This window comes from Amphiprion ocellaris, chromosome 2, assembly GCF_022539595.1.
Source record: "Amphiprion ocellaris isolate individual 3 ecotype Okinawa chromosome 2, ASM2253959v1, whole genome shotgun sequence".
In the NCBI taxonomy this organism is placed as follows: Eukaryota; Metazoa; Chordata; class Actinopteri; family Pomacentridae; genus Amphiprion; species Amphiprion ocellaris.
In genome coordinates, this window is record NC_072767.1 from 15,212,018 (window position 1) to 15,230,923 (window position 18,906).

General features: G+C 39.7%; 1 protein-coding gene across 6 annotated transcripts in view; it reads left to right on the plus strand.

Moving 5' to 3' along the window:
- The window catches only part of LOC118471156 (uncharacterized), a 37,412-nt gene that overhangs the window by 9,713 nt on the left and 8,793 nt on the right, over positions 1 to 18,906 (plus strand). For 2 of the 6 annotated variants that reach the window (XR_008603106.1, XR_008603107.1), the window contains exons 2-5: positions 1,770 to 4,648; positions 5,623 to 5,927; positions 18,128 to 18,216; positions 18,338 to 18,477. The exons of 2 other annotated variants lie outside the window; for them this stretch is intronic. The gene's annotated coding sequence lies outside the window, so the exon portion shown is untranslated. The remainder of the gene's footprint in view (positions 1 to 1,769; positions 4,649 to 5,622; positions 5,928 to 18,127; positions 18,217 to 18,337; positions 18,478 to 18,906) is intronic. 2 more of the 6 variants (XR_008603108.1, XR_008603109.1) reach the window with 1 other exon arrangement.

Here is an 18,906-nt window from a genome sequence, read left to right on the forward strand (position 1 = left end):
CTCTAGTTTATGGTAACTCTAAATTGCACGTAGGTGTGAATGTGAGTGTCATTGTTTGTATGTAAATGTAGCCCTGCGATAGACTGGTGACCTGTCCCCTGCCTTCACCCTAAGTCAGCTGAGATAGGCTCCAGCCCCCTGCAACCCTGATAAGTGGCATATAGATAATGGATCGATAGATTGGTTTGGCTTTCACCAATGCCCCATGTAATGTCTATTACTCCTCCACAGGAACAAAGTCTCTTAACCTCTGACACGTTTTTCGTGCAAATAATTCTTCAAATAAAATCAAGGTTTGCACATGTTGAGATTGCTTCAAAATTTATGATGCAGTTGCTCTGCCTCCATGGGAAAGTGCTATTTAGCCAACTTTGTTTGCTAAGATGGCAAACACAAGCACACAAGTTCCCGCATACATTCGGTTTCAGCTGGGAAATGTGATTGTCGGTGACAACTTGTATGACGTAGCAGCCTGTAAGCAGGTGCTTCGGGCTACGTGCCCGCTCACTGAAATGGCCACAGAGGAATTTCTGTCAGGCCTGGTTACTGGCATTGCTATCTAGCCCCAGCAGTCTGTGTGTTTGGGACCTCAGCAGAAGAAAAGTGTGTATGCGTGCGTGTGACTGTGTGTGAAGGTGTTGGGGAGTGAGGGAACAGACAATGAAACAGAAAAAAAAAACATGTAGTCACCAGGGGACGAACACTTTCTCCAAGCTTCTGCTGTGCAGATGCATGTTGTAAATTATAGACTTGAAAAGGTTTCTATTCCAAGAGATAACGCATATCTCACATCCTGTGACTTTGTAAGAGTCCCACAATGTTGCTGATTTCTCACTAAAGAGGAGCCTGTGTTTGGCAACCATTTTTAAAATGCTTAAGTGCTGTGTTGAGTATTCACAAAGGAATACTTTGGCACTGCAGATACTGTATGTGTACAGAGTACTTCAGTGCAGTTCTGCCTGGATCAACAAAATACTAAAAGCTCTGCTGCAAAATGTTCAAAAAATTGACAAAGATATGACTTTTTCCAGGGAATTAGTTTGTTTTTTTCTCCACTGTTTCTTGACTGTGTCTAGAGTCGCTGCATATCATGCACAGTATTACCTTGAAATAGCTGTTTGAGATAACTCAACCATTATGGGATTGGTGGCAATGTTGCATTTTAAGAAACTTATTAAATTCACGTACCACCTTGGTACGTGGATTCCAAATAGTTGGAATGAACAATTCTCAATGCCTCTTTGCCAGTGATTAATACTTTCTTCATTACTTTAGTTTTTTTTTCTTTTACTCAAGAAATGGTAAAGCCTTAAACATATTGTATAAAATATATGTTGTACAATGTCTATTGACTGATGGAGACTTTTAAAACCCATTTATTGTTAAGCAAATGCACTTGTGATTGGAGTATAGGAGTGAAAGAAACATATTTGCTCAACTAAAATGCTTGCTTGTCTGAGCTGCACTTCACTCATTTCTAGTAATTTTGTCCAGCTTGAAAGCTTATGACTTGATTATCAGAAGTCTGGCAATCACACAAATGTGGTGTTGCAGTATTAAATCCTTTCGTATTCACTTTCTGAGTACAATAGTGTTGGGCTTTAGTTGTTTCCATTTTGTGAATTTTCTATCACAGAATATCCAAATTACCTATTTAGCAAATGTCTTTCAAAGTGTCGCATTTCTGAAATGCATTTTTGAATGATCTGCTCAAATGAATACTAATGTCTTCCTATGTCTTTCTCTCTCTCTCTTGTTTTTCCTTTCAGGTGGTTTACTGAGGACGGGTTTGTGTGGATGTGAGAAGCCTAGGTTAAATGGAAGATTATCTGAACTGATGCAGATTGTAGAATCAGGCTGGATAAGTTAAAGTATGAAACACGTGTGCAAGCTATTACGCTCCAAACAGCATGAATGAATGATGTTCTCATGAAAAGTTGGACTCTTATTCAGTTTGGGTGCTCCACATTGTGCTGCATTATTCTTGTCAAGCGGCCATGATCTCTCCCGAAGGACAAGCTGGCAGTGGGCTTTCCAATATGGAGTGATGAGTGATATGTCATGTGTAAATTGTTCCACACTGGATCAGACTTATCGATTTCTGAGTGTTGGCACTTGGATCTTTCGAGCTCTGTGCTTCTGCAGCAGAATGATTACTTTTTCATCATCTCATTGATATTTCATCATTATTGTGCTTCTCCTTCCTTCCTTCCAAACTACTACTGCCAACTGCCCTTCTGAAAAGCAATTATGCTATGGATGTCTATCATTTCCCTCTTATGAAACTGTCCATGCGCCAGGGCTCGTTTAGAAAACAGAGATGTTATATTCATACTGTAGATGGCAGTCTACCTTTTCACTTGTAGCTATTCTTGTGTGCTCCGTGCGCTTCACCCATTAGCCTTCCAGTGGCACTTGCTTGTTTCTGCTTCCATGCCCAGAGATGCACTTGCTGACACAGGATCCCACTTACACAGAATTATGATAATGTTTGTCTCACCTTTATGCTGAGGTAAACATGGAGATCCATCACTGTGATTATTTAAAGGCAAGTAATGGGTCGGAGGGGCAAAATTCACATTTTTAAAAGAATACCAACAGTGATTATAGTTGTGCCTGTGGATCTGTTATGGCAGTTTACTGCATGGCTGCAACAGTGTGCATAATGATGACAATTAAAGAATGTGTAAAGTTGAAAATAGTTCTGGAAAGGCATTGGGGTATCATAGAGCAGAAAGGGGGAAAAAGCACAGAAAAAAGAGTGAAGTGGATAAAAAAACAGCTTGTACTCTGTCTTTAGAGTGAAGCTGGGAGCAGATTGTCCCATCTGGAGGTGTGGAAGGAGGCGTGTTGTCTTGACAAGAGTGTTTGATATGTTAGTGGGGGGAAGGGAATGTGCTGAATGACACTGCAGCATCATATCACATCATGACATCAAATTAAATGAGGGTCCAACCCTTGAAGCGGAGCAGGGCAGGATTTGTATGTAAAAATATAACAATTTTATCATCAGTAACTGTGAATATGGATGCAATACAGAAAAACATCCAGCTGCAACACTGACCCCATATAATAAACTAAATTCAATCATTATATTCCTGACTGTGATAGTAGTAAAGCTGTGAGAACTTTAAAAGCAACCCAGGCCTGTGTCTAGAGAAAACTGAACTCATAAATGTTAGATGATTTCCCTGCTGTTGTTTTTGGAATCCTTCAGCTCAGTGGTTCCCAAACCCTGGGGCAGTCCCTCTTCAAATCTTTAAGGCATCATAGCCGATCAACTACGGCTCAGGAGATAGAGTGGGTCGTCAATTGGTGGTTCGATCCCCAGCTCCTGCTGGCTACACATCAAAGTGTCCTTGAGCAAAAACGTTGCATCTTAAATTGCTCCATCTTGCCACTATCAGCGTGAGTGTGTGAATAGAAGGTATTGTGAAGTGTTGTGTCCCGCATAGGTAGAAAAGTGTTGTACAAGTGCTGTCCATTTACCGCTGCAGGAGGGGAGTGACCAGAGGAGAATATGTAAGCCAAAGATGAATAAATCAGATTTATTCCAGAACAAGAATGCTTTCAGATCAGAAATGCCATCAAAATTCAGCTTAGCAAGGTTCATTCAGACAGCAAAATAACATAAGCACAGAGCTGACAGAACAAAAGAAGTCTGAACAATGTTCGTAAAGCAAACACATCTGAAGTGACGACATTATGATGAAGCTCATCTCGCTCTTGGCGTCACTGTGAATGCAGTGAGAAACTCTTTTGTCTGTGTTTGAAATCAGGCTAAAGAAAACATGCAGTCCATGCTCTTAATAGCATGAACAACTCTTTACTTCGGCTTCAGAAAGGGAACCTGACAGGAAGAAGTTCAAGAACCAGAACTGCTTTAGTATAAATGGCCATGCTGTGTTAAGTTTATCGATTCGACACTACAGGATTTCTGGCTCTTCAAGTGCACAAAATTAAAAAGTCTCCTCTTTCTGCCATGTGTGAAATTAACTTGTACAGTGTTAATCAAAATATATGGGCTACAGTGCAGTTGCACACACTTATGCCGATACATGCATAGAGACCCATTGTTATGCATGCAAGGAACACATACAAAGTGCTAAAATGCATATGGACACACACACACACACACACATGCATGCATCTTGCATTTTAGAATAGCATGACGAATGGAGGACTAACAAAGTAGTTCAACTATAGTGTCTTATACTGCTGATAGATGTATGCTCAGAGACTGGTGTGTGTGTGTGTGTGTGTGTGTGTGTGTGTGTGTGTGTGTGTGTGTGTGTGTGTGTGTGTGTGTGTGTGTGTGTGTGTGTGTGTGTGTGTGTGTGTGTGTGTGTGTGTGTGTGTGTGTGTGTGTGTGTGTGTGTGTGTGTGTGTGTGTGTGTGTTTTTCGCCAACATAACAAAACTATCATCTTCCTCCCTTTTGGTCTGTCTACCTGAATCAGCAAGGAGCTCACACTGTCCTAACAGCATCTGGTCTAAACGAGGTGAGCGGAGTGGCCACTATGCCAAATGGACACATAAAAAGGAGACATTAATGGACTGAGGAGCAGCATAAATCTACCAACAGAGCCCTCTACTCCAACGCCTGTGTTAGCAGGCCAATGTAGGAGGAGAGGGCGAAGACGCCCCAGGTGAGGCATATATCTCTGGCATCTAATTATACTGACTCTAAGTGCCAATGACATCACACATCCCACATGGAAAAAGGGGAAAATACAATTATTTTTCCATTTATATGAAGAGTGTTCCAAGATAGTATGCTTTGTGTGTTTTTAACACTATTTACTATGGGATTTTTGTCTTCTAAATAGTGAAGATTTACTATATGAAAATTACAGGCACCACAGCAAGAACTCAGTGCAACAACACTCCATATACCTTCCAATGCAAGGATTTGAATCCGTTGCTTTTGCAGGACTTCATATGCCCTCCTTTATTTCTGATGACAGACTCAATCTTTCTCAGCATGGAGGATACCAGTGTCGACTAAGTTCAGGAGCGATGTTATGCCATTCTTTAAAGAAAAGGTTTTGTTGTTTTTCCCTCTCTTTAAAATACCCAAAAGGAGTTTTACTGAATTCAAATCATGTGACACGTGTGGCCATGTCAGAGTTGTGTGGTTTTTCTCCTTTAGAACTCTTGTACAATTTTGGCAGTGTGCTTTAGATCATTATAATGCAGCAATATTCCTCTGGACACTGCTTATCTTGTCAACCAGTATTTGGTATATCCACAGACAATCACATTACCACCTACAAATGTCATCTCCCCAGTATGTTTCTCCACTCTTGCATTTTCATATCATCACACTCACGCCTCCATTCTTCACTATTAAGACGATGCACTTGCTGTGGTAGTCCTGGCCAGATTCATAGCAAACAGCTGGTCTCATCTGATGAGAAAATGTTTCAGGTTATTTTAACAAAGTTTCATCCTGCAAATTTGTGCCAAAGTGCAAACAAGGACTTTAAAAAAAAAAAAAAATAATAATTCATAGAGGTTGGTGTTATACAAGGTCCTTGAGACTGTCTGAGCTGTAACAGAAACTTAGATTACCATTGTTAACCCCTGTGCAAAGTCTGAAGCACTTGTTCATCTGTTTTAGAGCTAGATGGTGCATGTAGTGTGCTGTCCATGGTGCCATTGAGGGAGGATTACCACTGCAGCTCTGATCAATGGTACTATACCCCTCGATTACTACTGGAACTGCGTTGACCAGACCATAGACTGCCATAGCTGCTCATGGACCCTCTTCTCCCCCTGGATTCCCGCCGTTCCCTGCTCTGTCGACAGCCAGCTATTCCCTGAACCATTACCTGCCTTGCCTGCCGCCAGCTCAGCTCCCCTCTCACCCGGACTCTGGATTTCCCGAACCTGCCTTCTCCCTTTGTGTTTAGTTCCTCCCATTTCGTGAGTACCCTCTTTTGTTAGTTTATCCAGCTTTGGTTTTTGTAGGATTTCACTTTCGGGCTTAGTTGCTTGTTTTGGTTATTTGTAGAATGAGGTTTGGTTTAGTTTTCCCTTCAGTTTAGTTTTCCCACTTCTGTATTGGTTTTAGTTCTTATCTTGTTAATAAGGTCCTTTGTGTGAATCCTCACTTGTGTCTGCCAGTTCTGTGTGTGCGCCTGGGTTCTAACTCCCTCGTGACAAAACTATCTAAATCGAAGCTCATGGACGGCTCAATGACAGAAATGATTACTTACCTTTGTCTCATTCTTTATATACTAGTAATTGTTAATTAGAGGAAAAGTAAACAAAATGTATGGAGATAGCCATATAAATGAAAAACAATTGGTTCAGATTCTCCTTATGTAACATTTTATTTGCTGCCAAAAATCCACAAGGCACCGGAAACATGGCCGGTTCCCTTTATAATTCCCAGTGGTTGACCGATCGTGACTGTGGATTGGAGTCCAAGTAGTATATCAATTCCTTTTAAATCTGTTCTCTAACAAACATGACAGCTATGTAAAGGACACGTATGATTTTGTTCAAAGATTAAAAAAATACACAAATTATAAATAATACTTTTAAATTGATGTTGAATCCTTATACACCAATATAGATACCAGCCTGGGGTTACAAGCAGTTAAACAAGTCTTTCAAAAATATCCTGACAGCACACAGCCTGATCAGATTGTTTTGAATCTTCTAGAAATCTCATTAACAAGGAATGATTTTGAATTCAATAAGAAATGTTACTTGCAAATCTCTGGTTGTGCAATGGGAGGAAATATTCACTTGCCTATGCTAACATTTATCAAGCAGACTGAGAAGCCTTTGTTTTCACAAAATGTTCTAAATTACCCAACTTATATCTAAGATACTTAGAAAACATTTTTGGCCTTTGGCCCCATTCCAAAGAAAATTTTATAGAGTTTGTTCACATCTTAAAAAACCATCACCTTAAAATCTGCTTAAAGGCCAATTTACAAACATCACAACTGCAATTTCTCAACACCCGTGTTTTTGTTTTTTCTAACTTCGTGGAGGGCTTTAAAAATCCAGCCACGAGTTTATTTCAAGAATACCGATAGACAATGCTTTACAAGTCCAGCTATCATCCTCCACATACCAAATCTGCACTTACAAAGAGGATGTAGAGGCCACTAAAATCTTGTTTGTCGGTTTCCATCCTAGAGGGTATTCGGTCTGCTTCCTTAAAACCATCAGGAAACAGGTTAATAGCATCTTTCAAACCTCCGTAGATTACAAAAGCAACAATCAAGTGAATTTAGTTCCGTTTACAGTTACATATTCAGAACAATATTCATGTCTCAATTCCATTCTAAAAAAAAATTCAAGAGTCTCAGGTTTAACTTCCAGCTCTAGGTGAATACCGAATGATTACAGCTCACAAATGCAATATAAATCTTGGGGACATTCTAGTACATACAAAGCTTAAATCTGATACTGTAAAAACAAAAACTAAAAATCATAGATTTTTTAATACCACTTACCTGGAAAATATCCACTCAAGGCTGGAAGCTCTCATTCGTAAAATTTACTCTCTAGACACCACCAATGTAGTTTTTCCAATGTACAACCTGTAATAAAATTCATATAGGAGAGACGGGTAATCTTCAAACCAGATTGTATCAACATACTAACCATATTCGCTGGAAAAACAAATCAACAGTCATTTATAATCACCTTCTACAACAGGGAGAGGATAATATAAACTACATGGTGCTGGAGAGCAACATCAATTGGTCCTTCAGCCAGAGGCAATCAGTGGAGAGGAGGTGGATCATGAACCTACAAACCATTGAGCCACGTGGTCTGAATGAGAGGATTTAAAAATACATTTCCTAGAAATCATTGCCCCACCCCCTTCTTTTAAGTTGCACTTTGTATGTTACCTGTTAAATTGTAGTTTTTATTATGAACATCATAACTGCCAGGAACAAGTACCCCCTGCCTCTCCGCCTTTGTTCCGCTCCACGGAGCCACCGTATTCACCAAGCTGGATCCCAAGAAAGCCTATCACCTGGCATGCATCCAGGAGGGGCATGAATGGAACACAGCTTTTAATACACCCCTGGGCCACTACGAAGAACTCGTCATACCCTTTGGCCTGACCAACGCCCCAGCCATCTTCCAGAACCTGGTTAACAATGTCCTCCGAGACTTCCTGAACAGGTTTGTGTTCATCTATCTCGACGACATCTTGATTTTCTCCCACACCCCGGAGGAACACCAGCAACATGTCCGCCAGGTCCTGGAGTGCCTGCTTAGGAACCGCCTATATGTGAAGGCAGAGAAGTTTGAGTTCCATGTTTGGACAGTCTCTTTCCTGGGGTACGTGGTGTTGGTGGGGGAGATCAAGTTGGACCCTGTCAAGATCACAGTGGTGAGGGATTGGCCCCGACCCGAGAGCTGGAAACAGCTAGAATGGTTCTTCGGGTTCACCAATTTCTACTTCTGCTTCATCCAAAACTACAGCCACATTGCGGCCCCTCTCAGGGCCGTCACCTCCACTTTCACCAAGTTCCTTTGGACCTCTGGGGTGGAAACAACATTCAAGTAACTGAAGACCTGCTTTGTGTCAGCTCCCATCCTCACACAGCCAGACCCGAGCCTCGTCGCGAAGGTGGATGCATCGAACACTGGAGCAGGTGCGGTCCTTTCCCAAAGCTCTCCCAAAGACAATGAATTACATCTATATGCTTTCTTCTCCAGAAAGCTAACGCCAGCAGAGAGGAACTCTGACATCGGCAACAAGGAACTGCTGGCAGTGAAACTGGCCCTGGAGGAGTGGCACCATTGGCTGGAGGGAGCTGAGCAGCCTTTTCATGTGTGGATCAACTATAAAAACCTCTCCTACATCCAGACAGCCAAGAGGTTGAACTCCCGGCAAGCCCGGTGGACCCTGTTTTTTGGATGTTTTAATTTCTGTCTTATCGCCCTGGCTCCAGAAATATTAACCTGGATGCCCTATCCCGCTGCATTCCGCCGAGGAGGCCCCAAAGGAGCAGAAGCCCATCCTTCCGTCCACTTGGCTCCTGGCAGTCCTCACCTGGAAAACAGAATTAAAGGTCCGACAAACCCAGGTGCACCAACCGGACCCCTGTAACGGCCCTGCGAACACTGCTTGTCGCTGCAGAATGCTGTGGTAGCCATGCTGGTTAAGTGTGCCTTGAATTTGGAATAAATCACCAATAGTGTCATCAACAAAGCACCCACACACCATCACACCTCCTCCTCCATGCTTCACGGTGGGAACCATGCATGTAGAGGCCATCCTTTCACCTTTTCTGTGTCTCACAAAGACACGGCAGTTGGAAGCAAAGATCTCAAATTTGGACTCATCAAAGCAGAGATTTTCTCTAGTCAAATGCCCATTCCTTGAGTTTCTTTGCTCAAACAATTTTCTTCTTGTTGTTCATCCTCAATACTGGCTTCTTTGCAGCAATTCCACCATAAAGGCCTGATTTGCACAGTCTCCTCTGACCAGCTGATGTTGAGATTTGGCTGCTACTTGAACTCTGAAGAATTTATGTGGGCTCTAGGTTGAGGTGCTGCTAACTTGCGGTTTCTAAAGCTGGTAACTCTAATGAATTTTAACTCTTGGTCTTCTTTTCCTGGGGCAGTCCTCATGAGAGCCAGTTCCATCATAGCATTTGATGGTTTTGGTGACTGCACTTTAGGATACATTCAAAGTTCTTGAAATGTTCCAGATCAACTGATCTTCATGTCTTAAAGTAATAATGGGCTGGTGATTCTCTTTAAGTAGTTCTTGCCATACTATGGATTACAGCAATAGTCAAATAGGGCTACCCATTGTGTACTAACTGTTCCCCTATGAACTAAAATTGGGCTACCTTAAAGCATCTAAAATATAAAACATTCTGGTTTGTTTTACATTTGTTTACTACATAATTCAATATATGCTCCTTCATAGTTTTGATGTCTTCAGTATTAATCTACAATGTAGAAAATAATTAAATGAAGAAAAAACATTGAATGACAAGGTGTGTCCAAACTTTTGACTGGTACTGTATATTTCTAAAAAAAACAATGTTAGTTTTATTTTTATTCATGATGCTAAAATGCAATATAAATCAGAGTAAAACTTCCAAGTGTAAATGCACTGCATCAATACAGGTTTTATCACACACGCTAATCAGGCATCTCAGAGGCATCTGGATATAACAAAAAAAAACAAAAACAAAACAAAACAAAAAGAATCCACATCTCAAGAACTATATGTAGCCATAATGGAGTGCTAACGTCCTGCTAGATGATATGGGGTGTGATGAATCAGGGCACTATTAAAGAAAGTCTCCATAACTGCTCATCCTTCCAGAAAATGCCCAACAGGTGTTCAATAGACCACTTTGTACTGCAGGATAATGACTGCTGAGGAGGCGCTTGCTATCAAATGTTCTCATTTGTTGAGCAGTGCAGCAGACAGCAAAATTATTCCCATTTTATGTAAATTTAATATAGAATCCATCATTGTGAAAGAGACTCATTCAAGCTCTTACATGACTGATGATACTTATTAGGAACAAATTATGGTACTTAACAAGAAAGCTGTAATATAAGTACTTTGTTGACAAAATATGATCAGACCAGATCTGCAGGAGACTTTGAAAGGAACAATCTGCACCATTTCTATAAATTGATGACTGTTTCGGTGCTTTCCATAGGCAATTGTTACAGCAGAGTGGAGTTCAATAATGGACAGAAGGTTTCATTTCAGGCAATCATGACACCAGGTGATTGTACTGATTAGTTGCTCCCTTGTTCCTTGAAGATGCAGTGAGTTAATCAGTAAAAAGCAACTGCAGCTGACATAATTGGTTAGAAGAAAACCTTTAACACCATTCAAATCACATTTTAAAACAACAAAAACAAGAACATGGGCCATATATATATTCTTTATGTACACAAAACAAAACATTTAAATACATTGTTTTATCAGGTGCCATACGATCAAACAGAAACACAGATTGTGGTAGATGAATTGAATCTGTATGTTGAGGATGAGTTACACTCTGTACTCTTGGTTATATCAGTAATTTTATTTGAGCCATATAGTTTGACAATTCTTTGTAGTTTAGTATGTTTTCTTCATATATGGCCTCTACCCTCTGTTGCTGCAAATCACTAGCAAGATATTCAGGTCCCTTTGTCTTTGTTACGACTGACTTTTAGGCTACAACAAAGGAGGAAATGCACAGGGAGGTTTAACTGAACCCAAAGGGATTTATTAACAAAAAGGTAGTTGGCATCAGTGATGTGTGTGCCTCATATTGTCCATGTAAAACAAACTAAACTAACACAACCAGCATAAGCATATGAGAGAGAGCTCTGTCTCAGCAGACCAGCTTAAAACCAGGGACACTGTCCAGATGTAGCAGGTTAGCTGATGGCAAGATCTGCCCAGCCAGAGTCCTGCAAGAGAGAAGCACAACACCAAGGCTCCGTAACAATTACCAAACCTGCACTGCATTTGCCTTTTCTTTTTTGCTCACTTAGAGGGTTGGCTATTGTGCATTTATAATCTTGAGTCTGCAAGATGTGGCGTTTCAGAGATTCTAATTAGCTTAAACAGACACACGACTCCTTCAATAAACTCCCCAAGTTTTGTGCATCATTTAAAACTCATAATTTGTATTAATGTATGGAAAACCAAAAAAATAAAAATAAAAAATCTCAGCCAGAACTACCAGCCATTTGCTTAATCATCATGTAACTTAGAAGTGGATTAAGGTTGGTAGTATTATCTTTGTAAGTTCATCAAAACCTTAATATTAATGTCATAATCGAACAGTCTCCACCAGGTTCACTGCCACCACTCTCATATTTGAAGGTCAGTGCTACTATACAGACTAACAAAAAATACCTTGAATTAAAGCTTCCTCAAACGAAATCCCACCTTCATTTCATTTGGCCATGTGTATACTTCTTCTGCAAATATGTTGTCATAGTTACAGTGACAACGTGCTGCTATCTCGCAATGATACAGAAATCCTTAATACAACCATGGATCCAGACTATAAGCTGCATCACTGCCAAAATCTAATCATTTGCTCCTTGTGTCATTTCTGACCTTCTCTGAAAATTTCATCCTGGTGCGAACAAACAAACAGACAAACCAATGCCGATCGTCACATAACTCTGCCTCTTTGGCGGAGTCACAATACTACTGTAAAAAACTGCCTTTTAATCACAGTTCATCACCACACAATGTTATATGTGCTTTTAAACATGAGAGCCTCTTTAAATACATCACCCACAAATAATGTGTCATACGTGACCAATGGGAATTTCAAATAGACCACTCAAAACATTGGAAGAGCCTAACCAGCGTGACCTCAAAATCCAAGACGGCTGCTCAACACATTCACAGTAGTGAACGTTGTAGTAATGTACAGTTTATTAGGACTACTGTCTTATTTGTGTGTCATTAAATGAGCGGTAGACACTGTACTGTCCAACTTCTGTCTGTAGATGTTATGCTAGGGTGTTTGTATGTGCAAACTATCATGCAATGCATTGTTAACAACTAGTAGTGGGGGGAAAAAAACGGTTTTCCTGGAGACGTCCATCTTGGTTTTCCAACTTGTACTAGAATGTTGTCAGCTCAGCTTGATGTCAGTATGTGGTACTATTACATACCTCTATTGGCTCTTGAAATGCTAACGATAAACTTTTTCCTTGTACTCTGTGTGTAATCCAGCTGTATTCAAATTTTAAATAACATTAGCCGTATGCACTTTAGTTTCATGGACCATTCATTTAAATTTTAGACTGTTGCATCTAAGAGTTTTGGTATGTCTGACTGTAACTGTGGTAGCATTTTAAAACTGAATATTGAGTTACGGATTAAACTTTGGATCTTAAAGGTGTCTACACACGGGTTTTCAGTTCTCCTGACCAGCTCAGTTCTGCTGTACTGGTTGATATTTCATCCTAATAAGAGAGGATGTTTTTTTATTGAGATGCTGTGCAGGTTATGAAAAGCTGACAGAGTAAAATGTGAGTTACTGCATGGTCTTATCCAGACATATTCGTGAGGATGTGACAGGATGACATTATAATTAAACAGTAACTCTGATGCATCTCAGCTCTCTGATGCTTCCCTTAAAAAAAAAAAAAAAAAAACCCCAAAACTGGAGTACTGTGTGATTTAAATAAATCGGACTTAAATAAATTGAGCTATGTGCTCTTTTGTGGTAACACTGGGTTAATATAGAGCAGGGTGGCAAATATAAGTCAACTCTTTTATGTCGCACCTGAGATGGACGCTGATGAGACATGTTAAAGAGAAATTACCTGTGTGGATGGACCACAAGAGTTAAATGATCTTTTTCACACTACTCTTGTTCAGAATTTTATTAAAATAGATTGCCAAAAAGTGCCTGTATACTCAGATATTTTCTTGCTTCCACGCTGCCAAAAACAAAATACATTAAATGTAGTAAATCAAAATGCTCCAAGAAACATGTGGGTGCAGTGTTGATCTAGAGTGTTGATCTAGAGTGTGTCCCACACTGGCGCACCTTATCAAATGTTCTGGTAGCTGTATTTTCTTGTTCAGGTTTCTGCCACTGCTTTCTTTCCTTAACCTTCATCAAATTGTTATTGTTCCTGTATACTGTGCTATGACCTTTTGATACATTGGGCTATAATTCACAAGATGTGTGAGTAACAAGAAAATGTGGTGTGTAGGTGTGTGAGTGGGTGATGGAGATGGACACACAACAAAAGTCTTTTGCCTTATTGGTGTTACTTGCTCATATATATGCTTTCTATGTTTGTTCTACATTGCTGAGACAGGAGCCCTCAACAATTTTTTCATTTGGTATTAGTGTGTGGTTAGATGTGTATCTAAGAACAAATTTTCCTTAGACAGTATGAAATCCCCCCCCTCCCCTCGTCCCACTTACTTGGGTTTTGTAAAATCATAATTTAAACCATATACAGTTTTACAGTAATTTTCTTTAATGAAATTGCATTATTATTAGACCTATAAATCAAAAGATATATGTATCCCTTTAGTTGGTCCTCTGTGGTTTGAGCATGTATGGTTGTTCAGTTTTGTCTGCATGTTTTTTTAATTGTATTTTTTGGTGTACATAACAACACTGTATTTTCACCCAACGCACTCAGTAAAAATATAGGTTAAAGAGTCAAGCTATGCTACAACATATGTTTGATGTGCCTCAGTTTAGAGGATGGATACCCCTGAGGAGTTCTATTCCCCCCATGATCACTATCTGAATATCCTATATGGATTAATAGAAATGCATGATGTACATCTTTGCGGAACGTAATCAGACCACATCTGGAGGTCGCACTGTGATTGGATTTTAGGCAGCTATGAATGTGATCTGTACAGTCTGACCACAATCTTTGCAAGATAATCCACCCAGTGAGTTCACAGGTCACCTATAACTGAACGTATAAGGCTGCAGTGTCAGTCAAATCTTTGTTCATAAAAAGGATTTTAATAAAGAATGGATGGCATCCCTTCAACTGGACCTGCTGTTTCCACCAGCCCTGCCTGACAACATATGAAGTGTTAGGATAAGATGGCAATACTAAGGATGTGCTGTGGTCTTTCATTAGTAACATTGGGATAAATAATATAAAAAGACAAAAAAGAAGAACCAAAACTGGTAAATTCTGCATTTTGCATACAAATCTATACCTTTCTTCTCGGGTGAATTACTCATAAAGTATTTATTGTGGCAGACTGTGGGAAATATCAAACAAAACATCATGACTTGACCTTTCCAACAATGCTAGTTGCTTATCTGTGCAACCAAGAGTCTGGAGAAAAAAAAAAAACATTTTGAAATTAAATCAGATGAAATCATAGTTAAAACCTGCATATTGCTGTGCATCCATCTCTACACCCATTACTCTGGTATGAATTACTCATGAACTCCACATTGCATCAATATGTTAATATCTTGATGTAATTATATGCAATACAGTCAGTACATAGGTATCACCATTTCCATGTAGCGATATGTTAATGTCACATCACAGGAAAGAGCAGAACCTCAGATTTGCAGTGATGCTTATCACATTTGAATGTATGTAATAACGTTATGAAGACAGATCAAACTCATGCTGAGTAACGTCTTCACTAATTTTCCAGCCATTTTCACACTCCTGCTTCTCCATTGAATAAGTCATGAAATCTGTATCATTTCACATTGCACTACATATCAAAATAAGAAGCAGAACGTACCTTTTCTACATTCCAATGGTTATTGTTTTTCTGTGCACTAGTTAATCAGGTTTAGAAAGTAAAATATATATCTGCATCGTTGCTAGTATAGGGTTAGTAATATTGATTTTTAATGCTATGATCCAATTATGAAAAGATATCACTGTTGCAATGAATTCAATAATACAAGCTATTTTACCTCCGATATGAAGGCTAATTTAAAGAATCTCAAAGTATTAGCATCAAATAATGGAAGACTTGTTAAGCTAGACTCTTCTGAAAAAAGCAAGATACAGCATCTGTGGACAACTTTTAAAATGACCAAGACACCAGCTTAATAGTACAGTAGAATACTATGTCAGACTAATGTAAAACCTAGCTTTACATGGAAATGCACTGTCCCTGTGGATGATCTAGATTTCCCATTATGTAGGTTGCTTCAGTTTTGAAACAGCCATGAAAACTATTTTAGATGTGAAAATAAATCTCTGAATTATGCTATTATTTGTACTACTGTATAGGGGAGCTTTGGGAATTTCAACCGATGTCTTGATATTACAGAAATCTGCTCTCCCACACAGTTCTAACAGATACTTTTCACGGTTTGCTTAAAGTTTATTCATTAAGATTTAATTATCTGCTCCCATTTTGTGCCTGAATGGAGTTCAGCAGCTATTTTTCATGGCAGCCAAAGAACATTCTTTGAAAGAAATGAGGTATCTTAAACATATGGGAATTGAATAGGTCTGTGGGGGAGGATGCAGCAAATATCCTTGACTTGTAAGGAACTATCAGAAGCACTTAAAGCAATAACAACAGCTGACAGAGGGTTTGACAAAGAGAGATGAGCCTGATGGTAGTTGGCGAGCTGCAGTTTTTTGATTCAGTCCTCATGAGCGACTCAACACTTGCACTCACTGATTTGTTCTGTCTCAAGCGATGCAGAAAATTACTTCATCAGAGCTCCCGTGTTAAATGATTGTTTGTCGAAAAGCGCTGCTGCTTTGAATTGCAGTCATAATGGGAAGTTGGTTGCACCAGGTAAGTATTGGTTTAGACGAAACTTTGAATGATATTTCCATTTACATTATAAACATGTACTGTCCAAACCCATCCTTTCCATCACTCTTGTATAGCCGTATGCATCTTCCATGGAAGTTATTATATAATTTATTATATACATTTTTTTGTTGTTTTCAGATTATTTACAGGATGACTTTGCTCATGCTTACTCACCTTCATTTCATTCAGCTCATTCACTGTTTCCAAAATGCTGCTGCTGCAAATATAAAATATATTTCCAATAATAGACCAGGTCTACATACTGTTTGGAACAGAAACAATGAATAAGCTATCAGAAATTGCATATAGATGAAATCAATAGGTAATGGAGAACCATATTGAGCAGTATACATTGTTACTTTCAGTTAGGTGTTGGCATTTTCAACCTTGGTGTCTCTCAAAAAATCATGTTAAGTCCCAGCCCTTACTTTTACACCACCAAATGATTTTTGCCAAATACCAGAAAATTGCTACCTGGGTGTGGTTAGATTCAGCCTACTGAAGGTTAGTGACTCATTTGATTTACATAGTATTTTAATATGAAGAGATCGTTTGAAAGCGCATGGCATATTTATTGTGGTAACAATAGATTGAAAAGGTTTGATAATGTATCTCAAGACTGGATGAATTCTAGATGCTGGTGGTGGGAACTTTGGTCGAGACATCCTAAATAATCAGGTTGAGGAAGTGGGGAGAAATGGGATTATAAAATAGTAATTTAGGAAGAATGACATAATTACTGTGATATGGTTAAAAGAAAACCAACCAGGGATTGATTGGATCAGGAGAATGTGGGCAGAAGGACCATCCAGTGTGTGGTGTTATTGAAATTGTGAATGCAGGGATTGTGACAGCGTGGAAAACTGGAAGTGACTGAGAGAATAGAACTGAAGAAATAGCACAATCACCTACAGAAGACTAAAGACGGAATGTAAAGGGAGCAGGCCTTCTGTATTTGATTTTTACTTTAGCTTCATCAGAAAGATTAAGCTCGTTTTAGATTAGGTAACTTTTGGTCACCAATGGCACAAAGTCAATTCTGTCTCAGTCGCCAAGCACAATGGGTTTGATCAAGGTTCGGAGGCAAGAAGGAACACTTCTTTTCGCTGCTAGTGCCACAGTCTTGAACCTGTATGCAAACTGCAATACTGTAGCGTGTGGAAAAGTACGGGGGAATTTGCAGAGGTCCTGTACAATACACTACCAATCAAACATTTGGACACACTTTCTCATTCAAATGAATGAGAAAATGTGCCCCAACCTTTGATTGGTAGTGTATATGAAGTTAAAACAGTGAGGATGGTGTCTGGAATACATCACTGTAGGTACACACAGTACTTGTAAGTTCTGCTGCATTAACAGTTTCTCCACGAGGAGTTTGTATAAGGGAACATATAAGAAAATTCACTTTGTACTGCAGACTGTCCCTGTGTGCATCTTCTTCTTGTAATCCCGTTCTGAGCTGTAAACTGATTGGTTGACCGAACAGTCACCCCATATGCAACTCCTCCAGAGCCTGTCTTGCTTTATCTGGCAATTTCTTCTTTTCCATATCTCTTAAATATTTTTTTCAAAGCTCCAGTTTTGTCCCTTTCAGCTGTCAGTCACTCATTTTTTCCTTTCCAATGTTGTGTGTTACAAAGGCTGAGATACGGCAATACAGTATGATATTCATTGACACATACCTTGTTAATATCAGTGTCTACATGGATGTGTTTAGACTTGTTTGAATCTTTTTTTACGAGGATGAACATATGATATTTTTGGAGTGGAGTCATAATGCTTTCTGTCTCTTTTTTTCTTTTTGCTCTTGCACCTTGGACCCATATATGTCCTGACCATTTTTCTGTGTCAGTGTTACTGTGAAAGCAGGAGCCAGAGTTGATTCTTCATAGAAGATTCTCCAGCAATTTCCCAGCATGAGCTTTTCCCAGCATGCATTGGGTGAGTGAAAGGCCAAGATATGCTGGACCAGACACAGTCACCAGAGCCACTAAATGAACACAAGCTCCATGCGTGAAAAGGCCCATCTTGCCCTCTTTTTTTCCCTTTGTCCTTTATGTAGTGAACTGATTGCCTGACCTAAAGGTGACCTCGAACCGTACCACACCATCGCCATCTATCTACGTCTCCACCAATCCTGTGAACCCCCTCATTCATACTCCTTTCAGCTGCCAGTCAATCCGCACTCTTCTTTTTGGAAAGGTGAGACACATTTGAACAGTTGTACACAATTGTATGTAGGGACTTGCAAGCCTCTTTTCAGTCAAGGCCCAAATACACTCCCATTGCCAAAGCTTCCTCTGTGAAAAATAACAGAAAGGCTTGTGTGTGTGTGTGTGTGTGTGTGTGTGTGTGTGTGTGTGTGTGTGCGTGCGTGCGTGCGTGCGTGCGTGCGTGCGTGCGTGCGTGCGTGCGTGCGTGCGTGCGTGCGTGCGTGCGTGCGTGCGTGTGTGTGAACAGTTTCTGTGTGGGTTGTCTGCATTAGTCTGCTGTGTCTGGTTGCTCTGTTGATATAGAAAGTGTTTATCTTGAAGGACGATAATTCATGCACAAGGATGATTAATTTAATTAACACATTATGAATTCACACTATTAATGGCTCTCGTGTTCTTCCAGATAACTGAAAACTAA